Source organism: Dipodomys merriami, unplaced genomic scaffold (genome assembly GCF_024711535.1).
Source record: "Dipodomys merriami isolate MVZ:Mamm:240054 unplaced genomic scaffold, mDipMer1.0.p SCAF_17, whole genome shotgun sequence".
In the NCBI taxonomy this organism is placed as follows: Eukaryota; Metazoa; Chordata; class Mammalia; order Rodentia; family Heteromyidae; genus Dipodomys; species Dipodomys merriami.
Genome location: NW_027203048.1, coordinates 5,932,533 through 5,960,155, shown reverse-complemented (window position 1 = coordinate 5,960,155; position 27,623 = coordinate 5,932,533).

Genomic DNA, 27,623 nt, shown 5'->3' with positions numbered 1-27,623 from the left:
ATACCGACTGTCTGTGTACATGTTTAGTCTCTTCCCTTTTCCCAATTGTAGGGCTTTTGTTAGTGCCATCAGTTCTGCTCTTTGTGCAGACATTCCCTGGGGCAGTGCTTCTGCCCACACTATCTCAGTGTCTGTGGTGACTGCTGTGCCCGCGTGCCTTTTTCCATCTCGAATGAAACTGCTGCTGTCTGTGAACCAGGTATGCTTAGTATGCAATAGTGGTGAGTCCAACAAGTCTGGCCTCTTTTCCTTGGCCTGGTCTCTCTTTTCACACTCAATTTCATGTTCTCTGTCCTTCCTTTCCTGTCTTTGCTCCTCTGTCTCTTTCTTATTGTAAACCTTTTCCGCCACGGCTACTAGATCCCTAATAGACTTTTCACCAAGTTTGTCTAGAGCCTGCAACTTTCTCTTTAAGTCTGGGGCAGCTTGATTTATATAGGCAAACATAATCATCTGAGCCGACTCCTGGGTCTCAAGATTATATGGGGTATATTGACTAAAAGCTTCCATGAGCCGCTCAAGATATACTGCCGGACTTTCACTTCCTCCCTGTCTAACATCATAAACTTTGGCCATATTAGTAGGTCGGCGAGCCATGGCTTTGACACCTGCCAACAGAGCCTGGTGGTAGACGAGGAGTCTCTCCCTACCTTCAACCGTATTGTAGTCCCATGTTGGTCCAATCTCAGGAAAATAGGCAGCGATCAGGGCAGGATCCTTGATGGGCGCTCCTGTGGGGCCAGGGATATGTTTCCAGGCCTCATCTTGGATATGGTCTCTCTCTTCAGTGGTAAAAAGGACCTGTAAAAGCTGACTGCAATCATCCCAAGTGGGCTGATGAGTAAAGATAATAGCTTCAAGCAAAGGAATTAAATCCTGGGTTTCTCAGAAAAGGGGTCATTTTGGGTGCACCAATTGTATAGATCACTGGTAGAAAATGGCCAATATTGGAGTTGCTGTTGACCATCCACATCCACAGTACTTACGGCATAGGGAAAAACAGCTGCATTAGATGGGGGGTTGATCCCACGGCGTCATCGAGTGACTGGCCCCTCAGAAACTTTAAGGGCAGGTACTGAGGGTTCTATAGCTCCCTCTTCCTCTTGATCATTCTCAGGTTCTGCAAAAGGAACCTGGGAAGGGGAGTATGGGGGAGGAAACATTTCTTCTTTCACGTTATCTCCCTGAAAAACTGGGGGTACCTTTTCTTTCTCAGCTTCCAAAAAGAAGCTGAGAAAGAAGAAAAGAAAAGGTACCCCCAGTTTTTCAGGGAGATAACATGAAGCTTCTTTTTGTAAGTCTAGGGGGCTAGATGGAGTGGTGCCCATGGTTTCCAGTCCCGTCAGTCATTCAGTCCAAAAAACAATAAACAGTACAAACAAGACACATGCAGGCCTGACAGTTACGAAAAAAAAGCTTATGAAGTGGAGATCTCCCGAATTGGTCTGCTGACTCCTGTAATGGGACACTCAAGCCCCACAGCAAAAGGAGCAGACCCACAGTGGGCGAGTTGGGCCTCGGTTAACACCGAACCAACCCTTGCCCCACAATTCACATGGGCGAGGTTCCAAGGACCTCTACCCCACAAGGCAGGGTTCCAAGGACCTCCGCTCCACAAGGCAAGGTTCCAAGGACCCTTGCCCCACACGGTGGGGTTCCAAAGACCCCCCCCCACCCCCCACGAGGATCTGGGACGTTTCCCAGTTCCTCCAGGGTTGTCGTGCAAGCATGTCTGCTTCGACAACGCTTTATGAATCAGAGTGGCCATCCTCACGAGGGAAAACGAAAGTAAAACAGACAAACGACAGGACAAGACAAATTAACAAAGACAGCGCTGTTTTACCTTTGTAGTCTGAGGTCTCGGGGGTCTTTGGGGGGTATCCCAGATGAGCCCCCAGTAATATGTTATGCCAAGGTTGCAAGACTCCTGCGCAAGAAGACCATCGAGAGTCAGACTCTACAGCTGTTTTATCTAAACCGTCTGCAGCTTGGGCATCGTTCTACACTCTGACACAGCAGAGCCTAGGAGGAGATCCCTGAGCTAAGGATTTGCAGTTCTTATATAGGCACACAATCAACCAGGTGTTTTGATTACTACCACGTGTTGCTTTGCTAGACAGAAACAAGCAACAAGTGGTGGTCACTGCCTCAAACTTTAACCTTTCAATTTATTTATGCAATTAAATTTAAGTTGCCTTCATAAACTAGTTCAATTATGTCATAAATATTTAACTTATTTAACTTTAACTATCCTATTTATCCGTTTTATCCCTACGAATTTGAGTCTACTTGAACTCAGCATTTCTAGAGTATATTTTACTTACATCATGCTATAGGTGGTGTGGATGAAATGATAGCTATTTCACATCTCTTCATGTTTAAAGTTTTCAACTTACAAATTACCTTGCTGACCTCATTTCCTTATAATAGTGATCTCTTCAGCAAATGGGAAGTTTGGGTATTACAATCCTTTTAACAAGTCTAAAAGATGTGATTTCGATCAGTAAAAAAAAAATGTATGCATTGGTTTGGATTTCACAGAGCCGACGCTCAATAGACAACAGAGGTGAAACAAAATAAACAGAGGCATATTCCTAAGACAGTGCAGTAAGAGATAGAAGGTTTTCCCATTATGGTGCCTAATTATGAAGGCATAGGCCATGTCCAAGGCCATAAAGGAAGCTTCACTTGCAATCATCAGGAGCACTTATAACCATGTTTCAGCATGCAGAATGCTAAAAAAGTATGCAGCCATGCTTGAGGCTCCACCTTCAGAACCAGGACAGCCTTTCGCCTTTAGCCACTGCTGAGATAGACTTTGGAGGTTTGAAAAGCTAAATATATGCATCTGAAATCACTTTTACAGACTACAAACAAATCTCACTGGCTATTAGAAAAAAAAGATAGAATTTGGCTCAGGTTTCTTTATAGACTTGCCACTTACTAAAGTCAACAGAGGGATTATATATGAGATGGCTGATGAGGAAGACAAAATGATGTTTTTTGTTTAAATAAAAAGTTCTCTTTTCTCAAGAGAGAATCAAAGAGACACGTTCTGAGTTTTATCAAGGTTCAAGTTTATGGAGAAAGAATGGACCCAAATGTGTACTTTCCTATAGTCTTGCCTTCAGCCTTTTTCCTTCTTTTTCCCCTGGTCCTCATTCACACTTCATACAACCTTGGTTCTTTTTTATTTTAATTATAGTTATGTTTCCAGGATGCTTTTTAATCTCAAAATATTCAGAAAACAATTCCATCAAGGGAGTAGTCCCTTTTCTGTAGTCAAGAATTCACATGCCTATTAATTCATGATGATGATTCTAAAAGCATTTCTTGAGTTAAACTAGTTTATCTCATGTTTGGATTGCAAGTTGGGATATTTAATGTTATATTTCAGTGTCACAATACTGATGAGCTGCATGTGAGTTCATGCCCTCCCCTAATACTACACTGCTCTAGAGATAAGGTTCACTCATCCCAGCTCTCAACTCCAAGTGATATCATGTGGTATCAGTGTAGAGGGCTTACAGCCATCCCCTAGGAGAATTTTTTCCCTTTGATTCCTAGCCTCTTGTTCCATCACTCTGTTTCAAGAACACGGTGAAAACTGATCAATGCTGTGGGAACAATGATCAAATGTCCTCTATGTTTTTATTCTTTTGCTTTCTTGAGTGTATCTGCCTACAGAGTACTTAAGTCTTTTTCTTCTCTAAGCTGTACAATGTGCTATCCTGCAGGTGAGAAATGTTGCAATATTTCTCTACAGACCCCAAATATTGGGTCACTTAAATGAAAGGATTATTTTTTTTTACTAATGTACCCATAGAGTCTAAATCCATACTCTCCAACATAGGCTTTGATAACAATGGGTGTGACAGACACTTCTTTATTGTTCTGCATCATTTTTCTTTGTTGTGATCAAACAGAAAGAGAGAGAGAGAGAGAGAGAGAGAGAGAGAGAGAGAGAGAGAGAGAGAGAGAGAGAGAGAGAGAGAGAGAGAGAGAGAGAGAGTGAGAGGAGTATGGTTGATTGTTCTACCCCACCTTCTACAATACAGACTGAAGTTTTATCTATAGTTTGTTGGACTTCTCAGAATGCCCTTCCTCTGAAATGCAACTGAGCACATTATATCAAACTTCTTTGCTTTAGTCAGTAGGTACATATTAACTTTCTGCATCTATATGGAAAGTACACTTTGGCTGAGACATGGATAATGATGTATAAGACAATAATGTCTGCTCACAGACATGAGCAGCCATGTGGAAACCCAGAGGCACGCAATGTATTTGAAACTTCTCTGGGAGAGATTATTTTGTTTTGGATGAAAGAGAGGTAGCAGAAGAGAGTGATAGTTTTCTATTTTATCTGCTTTTTAAATCTTTTATCAGAAGAATCCTTTTGTTTGAAAGCTTATTTTAGATCCAATAGAAAAAAAAGATGAAAATGATGCCAACAGAGATAAGTGGGGATGAAAGGCTACTATTGCTTACTACCTCCTCTTCTGAAATGATGCCTAGTGGTGTTGTTGAACAAATGGCTGGCACTCCTCTCTAAAACCACAGGAGAAAGATCATGACACATGAAACCAAACATAGGAAGATGTATATCCACAAACACCCCTGCAAGCATACAGCATTTGAGCTCCCAAATTCATTTTTTCTCATTTTTTTCTGAAGGCCACTAAACTCTTGAAGACTTTTTTGGGGGGAGGTAGTAGAATCAAAGACAATACTTTAAAACTGAAAGAATGATCCAGTGTCTACACTCCTCAGATATCACATCTCAATATCCAATTCTTGAATCTACACTGTCTAGAATAGTGCATCTAGTTTGGAACTCTTAGTCAATCAATGTTTAATTGACTGACTGACTGAATAAAATAGTCGAATTGATAGCTGTCCTTAGGAGCAAGGCGGTGCAAGAACTTGACAGGTACTATGTAAAAAGAATCTCATTCAGAAAGTTTCTCCATTGACTTTTCAAAATTAGAAATCTGTAGACTGAAATTTCCTTTGCCATCTTTCAAAGGTAAATTTTCACAAAGAGAAAATCCCGTCTGTTGGAATATGACTCTTTCATGCTGGAAACACCTGCTCTTAACGAATTTGGCTTCTTTTCCTTACATAGGCATCATGAAGAGATGACCTACAGGCTTTCCAGAGCAAAATGTACAGAAAAAGAACATTGCTTCATTTAGGTGACAAAAGTGCTGTTACTGGGGAAAAAATTCTTTTTTCAGGTATGTCTAAGTTTCTGACTTTAGTTTCTTTTTATGTTTTTTTTTAGAAAACAAACACCAGGATCATTGAAAAAATAAATATTGCTCTCTCATTTCCATCCCTAATCTTGCCACCAATGCTTTTAAACTCTTGATTCTGGAGGAAGACTGTATAAAGAGATGATTTCTTAAATCTACCATCCCTCTGTGGCTACGAATTAGATGTCGAAGAATCCTATGTAGTATGGCTAGCTTAAGCAAAACATTGTGGGAGAGTTGAGATGTTTGAGTGATACTCAGCATCTGTTGGATCCCACACAGGCCTACTGTCCTGTGTCCTGTCAGTGTTAATATTTAGTATTGGATTGAGATGCTTTCCTCTAGATGACATCCTCACGTTTGTATGCTGAGGGTTAGAACTTGTTGTGCCAAAGGGCAAACAGGAGGTAAAAGTCATCCTGGAACAGGAAGACGTGTGGGTAACAGAGTCCCATGTGACTCCAAAGCTGGAGAGAAGTAATTCAGAACTGAAATATAAATTGTATTTTTTCTCTCAATCTATGTAAGTATCATTTTTTTCAAACCACGAATAAATCATTAATAAATACATACATAAGATATTTGGATCTACCTACTTAATCCATTTGGTTTAGAGGAACCACACTAAGGGAGGTGCACTGACAAGGTTCAACTGCTAAAGACAAAGAGGTTTGAAATGTCATGGCTTGCAGATCTATGATTTATCAGAAGCAAAGGACAAACTTTCAGTAACTGCACAAAAACAATGACCTTTGTAGTAGCTGGGGTCTGCCCACAGCCAAGATCTGGAAAAGGTGCATGATTCTGATGGTCCTCTGTCTATTGGACCACATCAGACACACTTCCGTGCTTGGACCATGGTTGAGCTGATTCTGTGCATACAACACCTCAGAATTTGCATACATCTTTTTTCAATGATAACATCTATATGGATTGACAAGATAAATCTGAGACTTCCATTGGAACAGCAGCAGGAAATGTAGACACATTTGCCAAGAAGCCACCAACTTTGTAGGTTAAGTTTTCAGCCTCATTTCTGAACAGATCACAAATCTTCAGAAAAACTAGCTTTATAGCACTTATTTGGCCTCTTTTTGAAAAATACAATGACAAAAGAATAAAGTAATGAAATAGAAAGGAAACAAGAGAAAAATGTCAAAGAATAGAAGCTGCTGAGTATGGCCGTGAACCATGTGACTAAGACCAAATATCTTTTGGATCATCCGACAGTCTAAAAATCTGTTATAATTATTTTTGGTGTACCTAAGAGTTCTTTGTTCTTCATGTTTTCCAGGCAAATTGTAAATCATTTTACAATTGTACCCACCATTCTAAATGATGATTCAAATCACAATAATCTGATGAGTCAAATACTGTGTGTGTATGTTTGTGTGTGTATGTGTGTGTGTGTGTGCACGCTGGTACTAAGGTTTGAACTCAGGGCCTGGGCACTGTCCTTGAGCTTTATCTTTCTAGATTGGCCTTTTGTTACTTGAGCCACAGCTCCACTTCTGGCTTTTTAGTTTAATTAGAGATCAGAATCTCATAGATTTTCCTGTTGGAATAGCTTCGAATTTCAGTCCTCTGATATCAGTCTTCTAAGTAGCTAGGGTTATAGGTGAGTGCTACTGGTGGCTGGAGGAGCCAAACATTTTGATGTCTTTTTTTGTTTGTTTTTATCGGTTGTAGGGCTTGAAATCTGGGCCTGGGCGCTGTTCCTGAACTCTTCAACTCAAGGTGAGTGCTCTATCACTTGAGCCACACCACCACTTTTGGTTTTCTTGTGGCTAATTGGAGTTGAGTCTTATAGTCTTTCCTGCCTGGGCTGGCTTTGAAATGCAATCCTCAGATCTCAGCCTCCTGAGTAGCTAGGGTTATAGGTGTGAGCCACCAGTGCCAGGCCATTTTGCTGTCTTTAACCCAACCTCTTCCTGCTTGAAGCATCAAAATTTTATTCAATTTTTTTAACTCATCATACCTGCAACTATGTTTTTATTCTTCCTCCCAAGCTTCACCCCCAAACCATTTTAACTTCTTTTGTTTAGATTCTTGTTTTAGTTAAAAGATTATCAGCAATTTCTATGTTATATGACCAAGAAATCTGTTGATATTACTCTCCCTTAATTGCTTATATCCTTTTAATATCTCTTATCTATCACAAGGCTAGGGCTGCATTTTAGTACTTACAACTCATAAATTACCACAATTATCTCCCAAATGCTATTCTGCTCTCTACTGCTTAGAATCCCCATCTCGTCCTTCCTCATTTTGTAGATCACAATGATCATTCTGTTATACAGATATGGATATGTTATTTCCTGCAGGAAAAAGGGCTTCATCTCAGCACAAGTGAGACTGCACTGAATATAAGCAGTGCAATCCAGGGTGCCCATGGCTGGCTCTACTCCTCCAGGCCAATCTGTGGCGTATTTCATAGTTTTTTTCTTTAACGATGTAGACTGGCTCACATTCAGTGTCAGGTTGAGATGGTTTAATGTTCTTGGACTGTCTTTTCCGCCCTCCCTGTTTAGTTTTTGTGTAAGTTTAAGCTCAGGCTCCATTTGTTCTCAGAGTTTGTGGTCTGCTACTTTTTCATGAATTAGCAAACATATCTTTCTCATGAAACATCTAGCTTCTGCCACCCACAATCATAAAAGAGGAGAATATTTCATAGGGAGAATGTTGAGGGTCAAATATGTAGAAATTAGAATGTGTGTGTGTGTGTGTGTGTGTGTGTGTGTGTGTGTGTGTGTATGTGTGTGTGTTTCAATGTTAATTATTGAATTTAAGAGTAGGGAGAGAGGTGATAGGTAAAATGTAAAGAAAAATAATTTGGGATACTGTGTGAATCATACACATAGCTCAATCGTTGTTGGGAAAGCATGAGAGACAGGAAAGGGACATAGAAAGGGATAAAGTATAGTAAGAGGCTGAGAATGGGTTTGATACTGTCTGGCATCTCAGAGTCTGGCTGACTGATGTCTCATGGAAAACACCACTAATCTTATCAATGAGGAAGAGATCCATCAAAGCTTTTCTAAACAGTGAAAATCAGTAGGAAAAGAAAAGTGATAGAAAATAAGAGAAATATGCAAGGAGCATATCACAGATATGATCTGAAGACTACCAGGAAGCCCTGAGGATACTTCCTGATTATAGAAGCAAGTTAGGTTGAATCACTTGTTAATATTACCATAGTTATATTCACAAACTGGTGGGTAGGAAAGTTTTTAAGTGTTATATATTCCCACTCCCAATGATTACAGTTAGCATGGTTCAAGTGGTAGAACACCTGCTTAGCAAGTGTGAGAACCTGACTTCAAACTTCAGTACTATATATATATATATATATATACATATATAATATATATCATATATGACACATAACATATACCATATATACCATATGTCACATATACACATATATCACATATCATATATATAGCACATATCATATATCTTATATATCATACATATCATATATGTCACATATAAATATAAATACATATTCCCAGTGACCAAGAGCTAGTTCTTTCTCTGTGCTTTCTTTTTTTTTATTGTGAAAACACCCTACAGAGGGGTTACAATCACATGAGCAAGGTAATGAGTACATTTCTTATCAAGCATTGTTGCCTCCTCCTTTGTTTCCCCTCACCATCCCTGCCCTTCCATCCTCCCCCACCAAAGTTGTTTTTTGACATAGTGTCTTGTACATCTCATTGTTGCAATGGGTCCACCTGTGGTCCTATTTAAACAATTTGTTTTTTCCCATTGTTCCTTATCATTTGACAGTATATAGAAGTGATACTTTAGTAATTCCATTTCACTTTTTTGTACAGTTACCTGTTTCTCTAAATAAGATATAAGCTCTTTGAAGACAGGTACCCTGGACTTTCCTGGGTATAAACTTGCTCAATGTGGTCCAGGCCAAGTAGCTCATTAATGCTAATTTGTTAGAGCTGAATTGCCTTCGAGTGGATTGGGTGACTGAAATATCATTTTCTCATTTGCAACTAAGAGGCAACTAGCAAGCTTTCTCATAAACAAAGAAGCGATGAATATCAAAGAACTATTAATCAAAATGTGTTCCATTCCCTACCAGGCTTTTATCATTAGGAAAATGAGGGAGGGGGTTCTGTGCCTAGGTATAAATCAAAGTTCTTAATGCTGAAGAGAGTTGTGCATTACTTCAACTAGAAAAATAGCCCTCACTTGTAAGGAAACAATTAACATCTCTCCTCATAGAATTCTTTTCTGGATCACTCAAACATTCTGTAATACTATGAAAATATTGAAACAAGGTTTACTATTAGAAAAAAGAGATTTCTTTGCACACTGAAGTATGGCTTGTATCTTCTGTATCAAATTCAGGATTACGTGGATTTCTTTTTTGGTCATATGATTGAAGTATCCCTACAGTTAAATACAGCGATGATACATCTAGGAGTTTGTGTTTGGCAATGAAAAGCAATAAAACTGTCATTTTCCTTTTGAAAGTCATTACGAATAAATACTCTTCCTACTGACTAAAATTTTCCATAATTGTTAGTCTATATTAACTGTGTATACTAACAAGGCAAGCAGAATCATTGTGCTATTTCCATATATGAATGCAGTATACCTGAATCAAATTCAACTCCTCATCAGTCCTTCATCCTCTTCCCCTCCTTCCTTTCTTCAAATAGTTTCTATAGGTTTCATTGTTGTATTTTAATAGATGCATATACAGAACCTCTACTACCTCTTTCTCACTTTTTAATACACTTTGTGTGCCTTCCATGTCTCCTTCTGGAACCAGTCTCCCCCAACAGACCCCATTTTATATTCTCTCATTTGTTTATTTTTTAAAATAAGTTTTTATTGTGAAAATACTGTACAGAGGGGTTACAATCACATGAGCAAGGTAATGAGTACATTTCTTATCAAGCATTGTTGCCTCTTCCTTTGTTTTTCCCCTACCATCCCTTCCCTCTCATCTCCACAACTACATCCCCTTCCCACGCCCTGCCTCCCCCGACCCGCCTAAATTGTAAAGTTTGTTTTTCGACATAGTGTCTTGTACATCTCATTTATTTTTAAGAGTATATTAACTGTACAAAGATGGCACATGGTGATATGTCACAAGTTCATATATTTCAATCAGATTATCACCCTTTCCTGGTCTCTCTTTCTCCATCCCATTACATCACTCCATTATTCAACAGCTTTCAGTGAGTTCCCTTATGCCATGTTTGTAATTGATGCAATATATTTGTGTATTATTCACTCTCCATCATTCTCCTTCCTCTTCCCCCCTCCCCATCACCACTCCATAACAGCATAAATAAGATAGAGTTGTTTTGATATGGAGAGTTGAAAAATATCTTCCCATGCCTGAGGTAACTAGTTGAGAGTTCTAGATATCTTGAGATACTACAAATAAATCTGCCTTTAATTTTGCAAGTAGAGGTAGCACTGTTAACTGTATATAATGTCTGTCAAGAGAGAAGGGAGAAGAGTCAGTTAGAATATAGATGGAAAAACTCCCATGGAATTGTGATCTCTAACTGGCCCCTGTTTTTTTATTGTTTCCCTATAAAATTGACAGGAAAGGAGGAGCTTTGCAGACACCTAAGGCATTTTAATAATTCAAAATAATTCTTGGTGAATGCTACAAAACCGACAGAAATTTGTTTATGCCCTCCAAAGTTCTGCATGAGAACCTTTAGCTCTATATTAGTTCCATTCGTAAGTGCTCATGAGTTCCAGTCTAGTAACAGAGTATGTTCAAAATATCACTCACAATTTGCTCTTTATTTACTTAAGTCCCATGAAATGGTGTTCTTATCATTACCATTTTCCCATGAGGAATCTAAGCATTATGAAGATTGAAAATTTTTTTCTGTGTGGATGCAGTTAAGTGGGATACCTGGTTCTTAAAGTCCATATCCTGAATGATATACACCACAAATCATACATACAACAACCCCATACAACAACCCCAAAGACATAGAACATTAATAGTACATGAGCATGGTACAGATCAAAATATTATAATAAGATCAAAGAATTTATCTTGTGTCTGTTGATTTTGCTTTAAATTTATCTTGTGCCTGTTGATTTTGCTTTAAACTTATAAGTAAAGTAAGGCTACTTTAAAATCATCAGTGATAGGTAATGGATTCTTTCCAAGACGTATTTTTAACATTTTACAATCATGTCTCTAATTTAGATTTTCCACAGTTTTCTGAGCTTGACAAAAGAGGCTAGACTGGAGGGAAGAAACATTGGTAACTTCTCAGCTATGAAAAACTACAGAAAGTGCTATTACAGAGATATGCTTGTAATGATATGAGAGGTTACAAAAGGAGATGTGAGCTCTGACTGCAAATATACACTAATTCTATTTGCACCTGAAATACAGCGTAGATGCAGAAACAGACTTTGGCACTTAGAGATGGGTTTTGCTGTGCCTGATAAGCAAAGATCATTGCCACCAATTTGAAAGCATTAAAAGAAGACCAAAAGGATATGTTAAGTAAAGACTTACGAAATTATATAAAAAAGTCTTTACTAAATATATCCTAATTGCCTATGTATGTATGTATGTATGTATGTATGTATGTATGTATGTATGTATGTATGTATGTATGTATCTATTTATCTATCTATCTATGGAGAGAAGTGAAGAACAGGTTAGGATGATACTAGACACAAAGCAAAATCTTAATCTAAGCACCCTTAGTTCATGTTTATAATCCTAGCTACCTAGGTGGCTGAGATCCTAGGATTGCTGTTTGAAGGTAGTCAGGTTAGGAAACTCCATGAGAAACTATCTCCAATTAATGACCCAAAAGCCAGAAGTAAAGTTGTGGCTCAAGTGGTAGAATTCCAGGTATTTAAAATGTTTCTGCATTTGTTAACATAGAACTTAACTGCCATTGGCTAAACAGATAGATCAGAAAGTTGTATATCTATATGATTTAAATAAAAGTTTTTTATGTAGAAAAAGATTAAGTACCTCTTAAATGTAGTAATCATTTCTTTAATAACTGAAAAATCAAGTCATTAAAGGATACCTAGAAATTGTGATGAATTTTCAAAATTACTGTTATTTATTCTAGAGACAATATGAATAACATTTTTAATGAGTTTTAATTTAAAAGTGGGAATTTTGCTCCCCAATAAGATGTGTTTTAATTATTACCAAGTAGTTCATATTTGATAATGGCCAGTAGTGCTGCTGGTTAGTCCATTAAATAAGGAAGTGATTGATTTCTCTTCCTTTTCTATTTTCAAGGGGATTATTTCTACCAAATATAATTGCCCTTTAGTGAGCAGTGTTAGTTTGATATAGTGTGAACTTCCTTGGGGATGATCAGCTTCTGTGAATAGTAGCATTAATCTACTAGAGAAACATTAGTGGCTTGTGAGGATTAATTCTATTTTAAGAACATTTTATAAACCTTGAGTGTACACATACTCCATAATAACTTGTTTCCAATTTCTCAACTGTCACATCTTTCTTTAACAGGGTTATTCACATTGTTTCCTCACTGTTGTTGATTTGGAAATCTGCTATAACATCTTTAGATAATCATTTTAATCGCTTCTTTCTTTTGAGGATTAAAAAATATGGAGGCAGGTATGTGAATCAAAAGAGAAACCAGTATTTTTTGCCCATTTTCTACCACAGAAAAGTACTAGCACAGTCTTTCTCTGATTATATTTTGCTTCTTCTCTGTTTACTGTCAGAAGAAATTTAATTTTAAAGTTTAAATCTGGATTTCCAAAACCAACAAACACTTCGCCTGAGCGTTCCAAGATGACCAGTGGTTGAATTTCAGTCATCATCCACTCATCAGACAGTTGCACTCAGAGTATCTGCTCAGTTCAAGTCAATTAATTTCAGTGGGACGAAGGAAAAAGCAGCGGATGGTCACGGGGTTTGCTCCAAGTCATCCTTGGTCCTAACACATCAGCAAACCTGTGAACTTTTAACTGGTGCTCACAGTTGACCACCCTAAGGCCATATCATTTTCCTATATAACACGGCAGATTCTAAGAGTCTCAGAGAAAATATTTGCATTGTGTAATGATGAAAGCCTGGCAATGTTTTCCTTATCGAGGTCCCTTCAAAAGCAAACTTGACATACCTGACTATGGAATTAAGACTAAATAAATAAATAAAAGAGAAGTGTAGTCTAATACATATTTTGTGTTCCTCCCGATGGGATCCTGAAGGATTCAGATGTCTGCTCTAGAAAGGTGAACTGATGAGGCCCACAAAATCATGACTCTCCTCCCCCCGACCCAGCTGACTCTCTTAGTAAACCAGTCTTGTTACTCAGAATATTCCTCCAATGGAAATGTGGGGATGCTGCAGAGCTTTTCTTCACTCCTCATGCTGTGCCACATAGCAGATCAGCACAGTCTGCTAGCACCCTAGAACAGGTGAAAGCAGGATAGCATATATCCATGCTATTTGGGGGTAGGGATGCTTACTTTACAACACCACCCATGAGTAAAAGTTTTCTGCCTGAAACAAACAAAGGATGATATTCGCTTGGTAAATTTAAGAACCTATTGACTTTCCTAAGGGTTTTTTTAAAATTGTGAAATACTGTACACAGATCACTCAGATAAATCCTACATTTGGAAGTTACCTAGTTCCAGGCAGGAGGCATTGATGGTTAGAAGGAAAATCTGAAGGGTGTAGGCATGCCAGTGTATCTCTGTAGCCAGACTCAATCATTTACCTCCCCCCCCCCCACAACTATGCAAGATTTATGACTCAACGTATTTCCTGTCAATAATGTGAGATACAGTAACTGGACTGATACGATTTCTTGACCCAAGATTGATTCAAGAACATCTTACAGTGAGCTGTCATGATTCTGCTAATGTTAGAAAGGAGAAGGAGAAGCTGGGCGCTGGTGGCTCACGCCTGTAATCCTAGCTACTCAGGAGGCTGAGATCTGAGGATCGCGGTTCAAAGCCAGCCCGGGCAAGAAAGACCATGAGACTCCTATCTCCAATAAACCACCAGAAAACCGGAAGTGGCGCTGTAGCTCAAGTGGTAGAGCGCTCACCTTGAGCTGAAGAGCTGAGGGACAGCGCCCAGGCCCAGAGTTCAAGCCCCATGACCGACAAAAAAAAAAAAAAAAAAAAAGAAAGGAGAAGGAGAAATCAAGATTTTCATCACCATCACAGTAAGGACCATTACCTTATCTCCTTCCTTCACTTTCTTCCCTGGTTAGTGTGGGTCCGGGTTTGCAGCGCACACAGTGCCAAGCTGCTCAGGGCCAACACTGTTGGGCTTTTTTTTTGTCCTTTCTCATCATACATTCCTTCATACTGATGTGGAAGGAAGAATTCAGATGGCTTGATGAACATAGCATTCTTGTGTCAGTTAATAACCTTGTTTCATTTTCCTAACAAGTTATGGTGACTGTGATGGAGCTAACATCCTGATAGTTAAGTTTGAAGGAATACTGTCTCTGCATCAAGCTTGGAACAGTGGTGCCACTCTGAATACTGTGACTTCCTAAGCTTGGCTCTGTAACACCTTCGAAGGACACTGAATGTTAACAGGCACCATGCAGAATCCTCTAAGTGATGCTTAAAAAAAGGCAGATCTGTTTTAAAAAATCTGATTAATATTCTGCTTTGTAACTTACATAATCCATATTCAATCTCTTAATGAGCTTTTGATTGTCACAATGTGTGTCCCTGTGTGTACTTGAAGGGGAATTCTAAACAAAAGTAGTGAAAAACTAGAGTGAATGTCCAAATATCACAGAAAGGTCATTCAGGAAATAGTAACACTTGGTATATAAATATTGATATATTTGTTGTTTACTTTTATCAAATACACTTCTACATATGGAATACTGACTAGATGCCTAGTTTGAAGATGAAAGAAAAAGTATATAACATGGTGGTTGGTGTTCTCTGAGGATATCAGTCAACCTTTAAAGATGGTATGTTTACCTAACTCGCAGAATCAGAAATAGAGCAAATTACACATGTAAAGTAATAGAGTGGGCTTATCCCCACAATATAAAAACATTAATATGTTATTAAATAATGTGACTTAATGTTTAAATGGATTGTAGACAGACTTGCCTATGATGATCAAGAGAGAAAAAGAACACTACAAAAGATCATTCAAAACCACATTAAATATAGAATTATTTAAACATTTAATGCAGAATGTTATGTTTTCCTTGTTTATTAAATCATTGTTTTCCATTCTATCATTGTAAACACAAGTCTTTACATGGAATCTTTAAATAACAGCACACATTTTAATAGACTAATTATTAATTGCATAATTTTTAGAAATTAGCTTTTCTTTACTATTCCTAAAGAGAAAATATAATTAGAACAAAAATTTCATTATTTTTAGTAACAGCTCAACTGAAATGATAAAATTTACTTTCATCTAGCATTCCTCAACATTGAAATGAACAAACACTGATTTCCTCCAAGTAGTCACCATGGACTTGCTTTATGAGTAATTTTAGAAAAATGGATGCATTCAAAATCCATGTTTGTCAAGAGCTATTCTGAGATAATTAATTTGATTAAAAATGTTCAACACTTGTTGTCCTATTCCTATTCTATTATAAATAACACAAGAATAACTTTGGAGGAAAAAACAGCATGCTGCTGTGTATGTACAGTGTAGTGTTTGATGCCCCATGGCTGGCCAGGAAAATAAGTCTGTCTTTTCATTTGCATACTGAATGTCAGCTTTGCCATCTGGTCATTTTTGGTGTGTGTATAGACACACAAATATCTCTCATTCAGCATAGGATATTGAGAAGATCTTCAGTTGTTTGTTATTAAGCTTCCAAGTATTTACCAAAATGTTTATTTTTAGATTTTCTCCCCTAAATATAATTCTATTGTAAGTGAGCTGAAATTATCTTGGAAACAGCCAGAGTAAACAGTCTCTTCTCACATCTCTTAGTGTGATTATATATCATGATACATAGACACACTGGAGTTTTATTGTATAGAAATTAAGGTGTAAAACTTTGGAAAACTTTCTTGACATAGAAGTATTAATCCTGAAACATAGGTAGGATTGAGATATATACATGTTTTCTTAGCATTTCACATAAGATAGACCAAATCCTCCCCTACACATACAGGACTAGAATGATTTTGATGACATTTTAAAGTAAAGCTTTAATAGATAGTAGAAATAAAACAAATAAAATTTAAATATTTATGAGTTAGAATAAGTCTCTTTACAAGGCAGATGTTCTTGGGCAGAATTTTTTGCTTTTGATGCTTTTCTTGGTCTGTGATATTTAACCCAGATGTTTATAATATGGTCAAAAGAGAATTAATCATCTTATGTAAAGCAACCACAACTTGGAATTTCATTCCTCTTTGCTATTAATTATTTTCATAGGTCCCTTTGTATTTTCATATAATTTATGGATAATTCAGTGGTCTACTGTACTGTAATTCATTGAAGATTATTTACTAAAGAAGGCATTTATAAATACATTATATATTTAATTTACACTCATTCCTGTTTCTTTTAAGATCAAAATAGAGGAAGTGGCACTGTAGCTCAAGAGGTAGAGCGCTCACCTTGAGCTGAAGAGATCAGGGACAGCGCCCAAGCCCAGAGCTGAAGCCCCACGACTGACAAAAAAAATACTTGTCAAACATGTTGGGCTGGGAAGGTGGCTCAGTGGTAGAGCGCTTGCCTTGCATGCGTGAGGCCCTGGGTTCGATTCCCCAGCACCACATAAGTAAAACCAAAATAGAAAATTACTGAATCCATCAATCTTTTATCTCAGCAACTGGAATCCTGACTAATTAAAGGCTGTTTTACATTATTAGTGATCTATGGGTTTATGGTTAAAGAGGAAATATCTTGCGAAGAACCTTTGGACAGATACCTCATAATTAATAGATTTCAGGAAGACATGTAAATAGAAAGGCCATCTCTCTTGTTGCTTTTGTAAAGAGTTGTCTTGTCAACAGAACTAAATTTATACACTATGGCAAAATTCTTCTATGCTAATATTAATACATAAAGCATCCCTAGTTAGACTAACATTCATGACCGTTCACTGTTCTATCCATTCTTCATTATACAAGGAGCAGGATAAGTTGTCTCACTAGTGTGTTTAGGAGAAAGAATTCATCATGCTTAGTTCAGAATATTCTTATTCTGTGTTAGACCTCCCAGTTACAGATGGTTTATTATGGACAGGTTCCCATGGCTCAGGCCTATAATCTTAGCTACTCAGGAAGCTGGGACCACTGTTCAAAGCCAGCCAGAGAACAGACTATGAGACTGCATCTCCAAAACAGCCATCAAAACCTTGGTGAAGTTGTGGCTCTGGTGATATGCCAAGCAAGAAAGCTAACAAGCTGAGTACCCACAAATCCCTGAGTTTGAAGTTTAAACTCTTGTACCACCAGCAGTAAAATGATAAACAAACAAATAGACCATGCAATAGGATGTGCTCTAATACTTTGTAACAGCCTGGTTAAAGGTTCTTTCTAAATGGATTCTGTGGCTATAATTTGGCTTCAGATACATTTTTAGAGCTAAGATCAGCCTCTTTTCTATGTGTTATCTTAAATTCTTTGGACTTTTTAATGTGAGAAGTAATAGAAAAGGCGTGATGTAACTTCTACTGTCCAAAAGGAAAAATATTCTTTTCAATGGAAAACATCTCAGGCAACATCAAATGAAGGTGGACATAAAATGGTAGGAAAATGTATTTTTTTAAAAACCTACAAGACCTCTGAATCAACTTCTGTTCTGTTTCTGCTCACTGTGATGCCACTGAGACACCCACTGTACTCCTTCCCAGTTGTATCACGACTACCTGGTTTGGTGGGAATATCCTAATGGAGGTAGAAATAGAGCATAGTTCAGTCCTGATCTAACCATCAACTTAACATTAAAAATCACCTGTTAAGAAAATATAAAACTTGGCAACATTAGAGGGGATAGATAATATTTAATATTCATCTATCCCTGTAAAACAATTCAAATGTCTGTCCTAATTTTATTTGTTCCATATCAATTGATTACTTTGGAAGACAAAGTTAAGTATGTTCTTCTGTGGCTCACTCCTTTTATTCTATTCTTTTTCAATTTGGTCCACACAGACACAGAGTAAAATTTGCTTTGTGCTAATTTCATGTGGTAGTAGGGTGATTCTTCTTGTGGTGATAGCTAGAACATACCGAGTTCTTCCAATAAGAGATATGAAATGAGTGCTACCAAGTGCTTTCATTGCCAGATGTAAAGTTGTATTGTCCAGCTGGGGTTTTCTTGGCCATAAATGTAGTTCTATTTATATTCCCCTTTTACTGTCATTTATATTTTATGGTTGATTTCAATCTCAAAGATCCAAGAAAGTAGCAATGCTAGCTGGTTTTTACGGTTCCTAGAATAGATCATAAGGCACAAAGAATAAAACTGGTATCAAGCAATCAAGGTAACTAGCTTATAATACTTAGCTCAAGTAGGAACATTAAACAAATTAGGGTGTCCTCGACATGATCAAAAATTAAGATCTCTTCCCAATAGCTGTACAAAATATTCTACTATAATAAATCTTTACACAGAGCCTCTAATGAGACTTCTTTTTGGCTGAAGCTAGGAATTTTAGGAAGTTGTCTTTTGCTATTCTTAAGTGTTTGTTGATATTCTACATTGGGCCCTTCTTTGCAAAGATTCTTCTGCCTTTGAGAAAAATAGATACCTCAATCTTGTTAGGACTGGTCCTGTATCTTGCTTTGGCGAGTAGAATTTGAGTAGAAGCGAAACAGGCCATATCTATGGTTCTAAAAGCCATTCCACAAGCTTCTTCCTGTGCAAAGAGAGCCCATGTTCCAGATGCAGACAGGCTGCTTCTCTGGCTTGGACTGTAGCCAGTGAGGTTGAGGAATAGGCCTTGTCCACATCTGCTTCTGAGACTGGGATTTGTTAGTTACCGTGGCATGGTCTCACATGGTGACTAACAGATTCAGCAGCAATCATGCACACACTTATTTCCTCTCTTCTACCATCCACAGCCACATTTGCTTTTGACATTTGTTTTACAAAACAGCCCTGTCCTATTTTCCCATTTATTTGATTTCTTTTTAAGCCTCTGATTTTCTGCTCATTTGTCTCTATGTCTTTAACCTTCTTAACCTATGGGTTTTTTAAAAAAATGTCTCTTGAAAGAAGAGTCTGGTGTCATATAGACTTAAAAAGAATTCCATTTTCTCAAATAGATTCAGCTAGGGTTGAGTTGATATCCAGCCTTTTTTTGTGAAAATGTTCAGGAGAATCTTTTGACACTGTGAATTTTTAAAGCATCTTGCTTCTAAACATCTTTTGGTCTCTAAGCATTGTCAGACCATAGAAGAGGGAGGACGTACTTAAGATTTATAGAGCTGACAGAGATTTCTCTGTACTGTGTGCACTACATTTATATTTCCAGCTTAAATCATTGAATGATTATTTTCTGAGAGAATTTCGTCTTTCTTGGGGGAGGTTGAAAATCATGTCTACTGGATGATTTATTAAGTGAATAAGTAAGTGAAAATGAACAGACTGGTACTGATTTTTACCATAGGCAGCAAATTATGAATAATGATTCTTCCATGCTTGAACTGTCTTGCAGTGATTCTGCAAATAATTCTAGTTTTCTCAGGTTGTTTCGGCCAAATGGATTTGCATAGGCAGAGGAAACTGAAAGACAGCAGGTTAGGCTTGAAACGCTATGTCGGAGACTAAGCTAGAATATTATTGGGAATACGAACTTGCATGATATTAAGTGCCCTGTGTTCATTACTACCACATATCCTAAGCTGCATGAGTGAGGAGAAGAATGGAAAATGTTTAGCATAGTGTAGCAGGTAAACAATATATGGCTTTAAACTTTTCAAATGTATCTTAAATATCAGAGGCTCATGGCTATATTGAAGAGTATTAAAATTAGTGAAATATATATATATATATATTTTATAGATGTGGATATTCAGTCCGCAAGAGAAAAAAACAGTATGCTCATTTTTCCAAGGCAGCTTTTAAGAAAAATATTAGACATTACCTTGTGTCATTTCTTTATACTAATTCAAAAAGAATTACAATTTGACAATTCATATTGTACAAATTCATATCATGCAAGTAAATAACTTAATAATCCAACTTAGGCTTCACAACAAAATAGCCACTTTCAAATGGGTACATCAGATTCAATATGCATAGTGTGTATATACATATATAGGTTTATAACATATTATAATTTTCATGGCATTGATGAAAACTTCTTTTATGTCATAAATATTTTATGTGATGCAAATATTTGTTCCTAAATACCACAAGCTTGAAATTATATCTTATGTGTTGAGGTGCTATAATTCATCAAAATGTCTTAATATTTAAAACTGTTTATGTTGCTAATTTTTAGTAGGATTTTCTTTTCTTGGTGCTGCTGTTTTGTTAGTAATGGTGGAAGCTTGGGTTCTGTTTGTGTTTGCTTTAATAGATTAAATTATCCATCTCTAGAAATTTCAATAAGATAACCCTAACATCTACTACATGTACATATTAAGCATGTTGCATAGGTTTTTATTTTAAAATAACTACATAGCTCTTTATATTGTGTCATTTTTACTTCCCAAATACTCATTTAAAATGTTACTGTAATTAGTTTACCAATGATCTGAAATTGTTCTTGCAGTAGATAATTATATTATCTTTATCTTCATACATTAATACATATGTAACACTTGTCTCATTTACTATAATTGGTATTTTACTATACTCCTCGTGAGATCTAATGATTTCAGGTAAATATTGATATTTTAGAGTCATTTGTTATAATACAGTCTTTAAGTTTTTTCCATGTCTTAATGATTCTGGCATAGATATACACAAACACGTTTGATAAATGTGGGAAGATAGTGTTGGTAAGAGAAGCCAATGTGTATAAAGAAGCATAGACACCTGAGTGAGAGCATCAGTGGAAAGGCAGATGTTGGCCTGAGCAGGGTAAGTATAATGTGTCTACAGAGATGCAGAGACAAAGACAAAGTAGGAAGATGTACCTGATCTCTTCTTGTGCATCAAATTTTCATCCTCTTGTTCCACTAGTCTCTAAATTTATGTCTCGGAAAGAAGTGTCTGAAAAAAAGGAAAATAAAGCTTCATTCTGCTAACGGAGTCTCCTCTGTAAAATCATCAATGAAGAGGCAGTTTCTGAGAATAAAAGGTTGATTAGTAGATGCTTAAGCATCTACTAATGTCTCAAGCATCTGTCCAACACCCAGAGTGCATCTCTAGCTAAACATGGTGAACCTCAAGTTGAAAGAGGCCCGGGGCAGCAACATGGGCAAGACTGCATCATGGAAAGAAAATTTGAGTGTCTAGCAGGGGTACAAGAGGGGACCTGGGAAAAGGAGAATGGAGGAATAGAAAGAAACAGCGGCTGGAGACATGACAGGCTCTAGACAGGTATCTGGTTTTGTCAGCCTTTCAGCCCTCATGTGGTGAAATGTAGTGGGACACACCAAGGAATATTCTGAGGTTCTGGGATATCAAGAAAGTGCTCATATATTTTCATTTGTATGTAGTCAGACATCAAAGAATAATTTTCTGGCATTTAAGCCTAGATAGAAATCTCCAGAATCTTTTATGCTTTGTCTACTCATCTGGGAGTTTTGAATGTTATTTTTGTAGAAATCTTTAAAATAGCTTGTAAAAACTAGCACCAACTTTTGTTCTAATTTAAACTTGTTATAGCTTAGAAAGTTTAGAAACTGCATATGTAAAGTTTCAGAGGTATCAAATGATTGCCCAAGTAGAAGAATAGGGGAAATCCAGCTTCAGATAAAGAATATAACTCAAGATGTCGGAGCATGTCAAGCATGATGGTATACCAGTCTCTTGACCTAAGTGACTTCAGGGGCTGTGTTCAAGACTCCCGTGCCTTTATTAAATGTAGCTTAGTCTCTTTTCATGCACATGTCCAAAACATGTTGTATAAAGGCTTCCTTGATTTTTCTCTTTGAAAACATAGGATGCCTCAATCATTTGTGCATATAAGTCACTGTGCAACCAAATGGTTGCACACATATTACTGCTGCAAGAATATACTAGACTTTTTTTTTTGGCAGTTGTGGGGCTTGAACTCTAGGCCTGGACTCTGTCCCTCAGATCTTCAGCTCAAGGCTAGCTCTCTACCACTTGAGCTACAGTTTTTCTGGAAGTTTATTGATGATAATAGTCTCACGGACTTTTCCTGCCAGGGCTGGCTTTGAACCATGATCCTCAGATCTCAGCCTCCTAAGTATCTAGGATTACAGACGTAAGCCACCAGTGCCCGGCAAGAATATATAGACTTTATGTTTGCATTCTATGGTTGACAGCCTTGAGGATATTTCCTTTTCTTTTTGTGAAGAATACAGAGATGAACTTGGTTGCTCAGGTAGGCCTCACACTGAAACTACTGTTAGTAGTTTCTCCTCCCCGGGCATACATATAGCCCATTTCACACAGCAATGCTACACCATTTTCCAAAGTGGCTGTGTCAGTGAACCTTATCACAACTATACATGGAAGAGTGTGTTTAGCTCAGATTTTCTCCATCTGTTACTGTTGGAATTTTTAATGTTTTTCCAATCTGATGGATATCTCCTTTTTTGAAATCACCTGCAATGCTTTTCACTTAAGAAAGCATACATTTATATTTTCTTTAGGTAGTTGTACAAAGTCAACAAAGCAGCTTATGAATACAGTGCCTTTTGAGCAATGACACCTCTTTTAATATTCTCGCCCACTTCTCCCCTCTCCACCCCTTCCCTCACTTTCCTGAAGTTTTAGGTTACGTATTTATTTTTTTGCCATTGAACAAAGCAATTTATATATACAGTGCACCTTGATCTGTGTCATTCTGTCAACATCTTCACTCCCATTCCACCCACCCCTTCCCTGATTTTTCTGTTTTGTGGTGTATGCAGGCACTCTTGCCTGAACTTTGCTCATTTCCCATGTTCATTCTTCTACCCCTCTACTCTAGACCCCTCTCCCTCTTACAAGTTTCTATTTCCTAGTGTTTATTTCGTTAGGCATTGCTAGGCTTTTTTAAAGAATTAAACTGTGTTCCCCCATAGATTCAATTTTACTTCAGTTAATTTATTTATAACTGGTTGGGTGCCACCCAGTGTGCTTACTTCTAGATTTATAGGCACATTCTAGTTCCCACTGATGAAGGAAACCACGCAATCTGTATTTTGATGGGTCTGGCTTACTTCACTTAACGTAATCCCCTCCAAGCCTTTAGTCTTTTCCAGAGACAGGATTAGAAGCCTAGTAGCTCCTTAAAGTGATCTAATTAACTTCCTCCAACTAGGTGCTGCCTCCTAAAGCTTCTATACTTCCCCCAAGTACCACCAGCTAGACAACAAGTAATCCATGCAGGAGAATTGGGGGGTGATTTAAGACCCAGAGTCTTAAATCACTTCTAGATGCCAGTTGTAAAAGGTCATATGACAAGTATTGGTTCTATTTACTCCATTGTTCTGTAAATCTAAAATTGTACTAAAATAAAATTTATTATTAAAACTAATGTATAAAACTGGCAAATGCAGAAGGCTGATTTTTGTGCAATTTTCTATCAAATCAATTCTGAATATACACAACTTGGATACATTGTTTTCTACTGTGTTTTACATCATGAATATAGCAAAATACTAGATTGTCAATGAAGTCCTACAACCTACTATGGAGTCATGGCAAAGAAAATGGGTGGATATTTTCCAATTTGTGGTAGAACTGAACAGTAGAAAAAGAGAGCTAGGTAATTGAAATAATAATTATCCTTCGTCATTTATTATAGCACGTGATGGGAGCTAGTGCTCCAACTTAGCAGAAACATGAACTTTTATAAATATTGAATGATAATTAATCAAAATGAAATACTTTTGCTCCAAGGCATAAACTTTAGTTCTTTAGAAAATTAATTGAATTTAAAGTAGTGTTTTTGTAGGTTTGGGTAACCATTAATACCAAGGGACATTTACAACCATACAACTTTTAAAGTATTTAATAGAAATGCATTCTCAAAACTGGTTCAAGTCTCTCTTTTATTCTTTTAAAGAGAGATGTCAATTTGCCAGAATAAAATTGTTGCCCTGTTTGTCCCAAAAATGAGAAATCATTTTATTTTTCTATTGCAGCTTAGAATTAGAAGCCCAGAGATTTGGTTTGGGTACAGGGTATCCCTAATAGACTGTGTCATGAAGAGCTAATTCTTCACACTGTAGTTTTAAAAGTATGTTTTCATTCAATATAAAAAGATTAAAAATCACGATCTAGTAAAATCCCCCAATTATTTCATAATGTTGTTTAAGTTTTCAAGATATTAACTATTAGCAGAATTATTTATGCTGGTCTTATTTCTATAAGCGTTATCTGTTATTTCTTATCTCTGATGTTATTTCTAAATAGGTAAATTAATAATTGAGTCATGAAGTTATCTGAGAGAAGTTTTAGTTTACTTGAACATTATTTTGTGTACATGGATATTTGAATAATTTTCATCTTTTTTCCTTTTCTTTCCCTCCTTTTCTTCTCCTTTTTTTTCTCTGCCTTCTGAGTTCTTTAATTTGACTTATGAGGCTTTGTAGCATGAGAGTAGGAGAGGAAATTACTTCTTTTGGCATTAGGGATCGAACCCAGGATGTTGTGCGTCCTAGGCAAACACTTTGACCCTGAGCTACGTCCCAACCTCAGGAAGTTTCTTTATAGTATGAGATTGTCTTGATCCTTTCAAAGCTTTGACAAAGTAAAAAAACTTTAAGGGAAATGCAGACACAACTGGCTCAAGTCTGTCACTTACTCCATCAAGAGGAGGGAACTCATTTCCAAGGACTTCTGAGCTCACATTTGCTCCAGATTTTCTTTCTCCTTCCAACACTTATTTACAATATATTTTTTTTCCTTTGGGCACTTAGATAATACCATTCTCAGCTCTGTATTTTATATCCATATCTTCTCATTATGCCTGTGCTTCTAAGGTAATTTCGTTTAACTTCCAGGGCTTTAAGTTGACAGTATCTAGCAATACACAACCAATTTGCATTTGAGGCCACAGCACTTTCTTGGATTTGAGGCTTGTGAAGCTAAATTATCAACAACTGTTTTTCTAGAATATCTAAAAAACTCTAATATGCAGAGTGAATTCAAAATTCTCAAAGATAAATTCATGGTACCATAAAGACTCTAACTGATTTCTATAACTTTCCCTTCAATTTATAATTCATATTAATCTATTGTACAAGCCAAACATTATCTCTTTAGGTTCCTATTTCTCATTGTAAAACACATGACACTGAGTTTGTTTAGTAAATAGCTTTCAAATCTGTCCCTTTTGCATACACATGTCTTTTTCTCTGAATAGAACTTCCATGAAAGTAGGTCTTACCCATAGCCTTATAGTAGTCTCTCAGATCAGGTGACTCTGAATCAGGTAATTCTTTCATATGATTCACACTTTTCCTTGGGTTTCTAAAGTACAAGCCATATGACTTCTTTGCTTAAAACTGCTTAGCAATATACTGTTTATAGCACATAAATTGAAAACCAAATCTACCCAAAGGTAATTAAGAATTGTTATTTATTGGCCTCTTGTAATCTCCAGCCTCATGTTTCTCTATTTCCTCCACTCTATTCTTTGCTTAAAAAAAACCTCTTAGTAAATGTTGAGTCTGCCTAGGATATATTCAAGATCTAAACTCAAGAATTACATTGCTTACCATTCCTTCCAAAAGTACAGCGTTGGCCTCCAATAGTTCCTCTGTCAAGGCAATGAAATTATTTCTTACACAGAGACAAGACTATGGATCCCATAGGGTCTACTCACGGGAATTCAGTCAACAAAAATAACAGTAGCATGTAGTAAAAGACAACCTTTGGTCCACATTGCATAAACATTTCTTATGTAGTTCCTAAATATATAGATACATGGAAGTAAATGTTTTATTAATATTAGCATATGATCCACTGTAGCTGTCATTGTTTGTCCAGACAAAAATAAGTAAAATATTGCTCTGTATTTAGGTTTTCCCACCCAAATTTCCTTCTGTTCAAAGGGATTTTAAAATCTGATAATGAATTGAAATGTTAGCTTCAGAAAAATAACGTTTACTAATGTGTACTGTTGTATATTATTTTTCTATGATATCGTCTCAGGAAAACTTCTGGTCACTTTTGTTCCAACACAAGAAAGTTGTTGTTAAGGTTGGGGCTGCTAATGAGTTCTGTAAACACATTCAGCATCTGGCAGACATTCCAAGGTGAAAGCCAAGCAGATGGCTAATTTAATATAATCTAAGTGACTTTGGATCAGATAAAGCAATTGAATTAACAGCACTTTAACTCCACATACATCAGTTCCCAGCCATTCGTATCATTTCATTCCAATAGGCACTTCTTCAGGATGAAAATCAATGCTAATTGAAAGCTCATATGGTGATGTTTATATCTGTAAAATGTGTGGTTAAAGAGCATATTAAAAACATGTGGGCATGAATATTAGGATTGGGAAATAGGCTTAATATAGAATAAATCATAATGCCCTTAGAGTTGCTTTATGGGTTTTAAATCACAAATTGTGTTCTATCCATTGTGCTACTATATTAATCTCAATTTTACTCAGACTGTTTGCATTACATCCACCAGGATTTATAGTTGATGCATACTGACTTTCAATTTGCTATCCCATGAGAGGTATGTGTGTGTGTGTGTCTGTGTGTGTGTACGCACGCATGCATGTAGAAAGAGACAGAGACAGAGACAGAGATAGGCTGGTTTTTATTTTGTTATCTATTAGCTTTAGTTTTTTAATACTCAGCCCATTGTCAATTATTATTTAATTTATTTTATAGGATCCACATGCAAAAGTAGTCTCCATTAATTTCAATGATAAACAATGAACATAATTCTATAATGAATGACTTTCAGCTATGGTGAAAGAAAAAGAATGTTGTAGTTAGGAAGATCAGGCTTAGAGTTCTGGTTCAATAGCTTAAAACTGTGTCACAGGATGTTTCTATCATGTGTGTTTGCCATGAAGCAAGTAGAACTGGCAAACAAGAACACCTTAACTACTGAAAGATCTAAATGGTGAGCTCCTTATTATTCATGAAACAGAATGGGAAGCCAGTTAATGAATAGAAATCATTTTTATCAATACCTTATAAGATTTCAAACATTGTGAAAACCATCATTATATATATTATAATATAATATGAAATAGTATAACATGTATAATATATTATATATTATGTACATTATATATAACATATATTATATGTTATCTATTATAATATGTTATATATTAT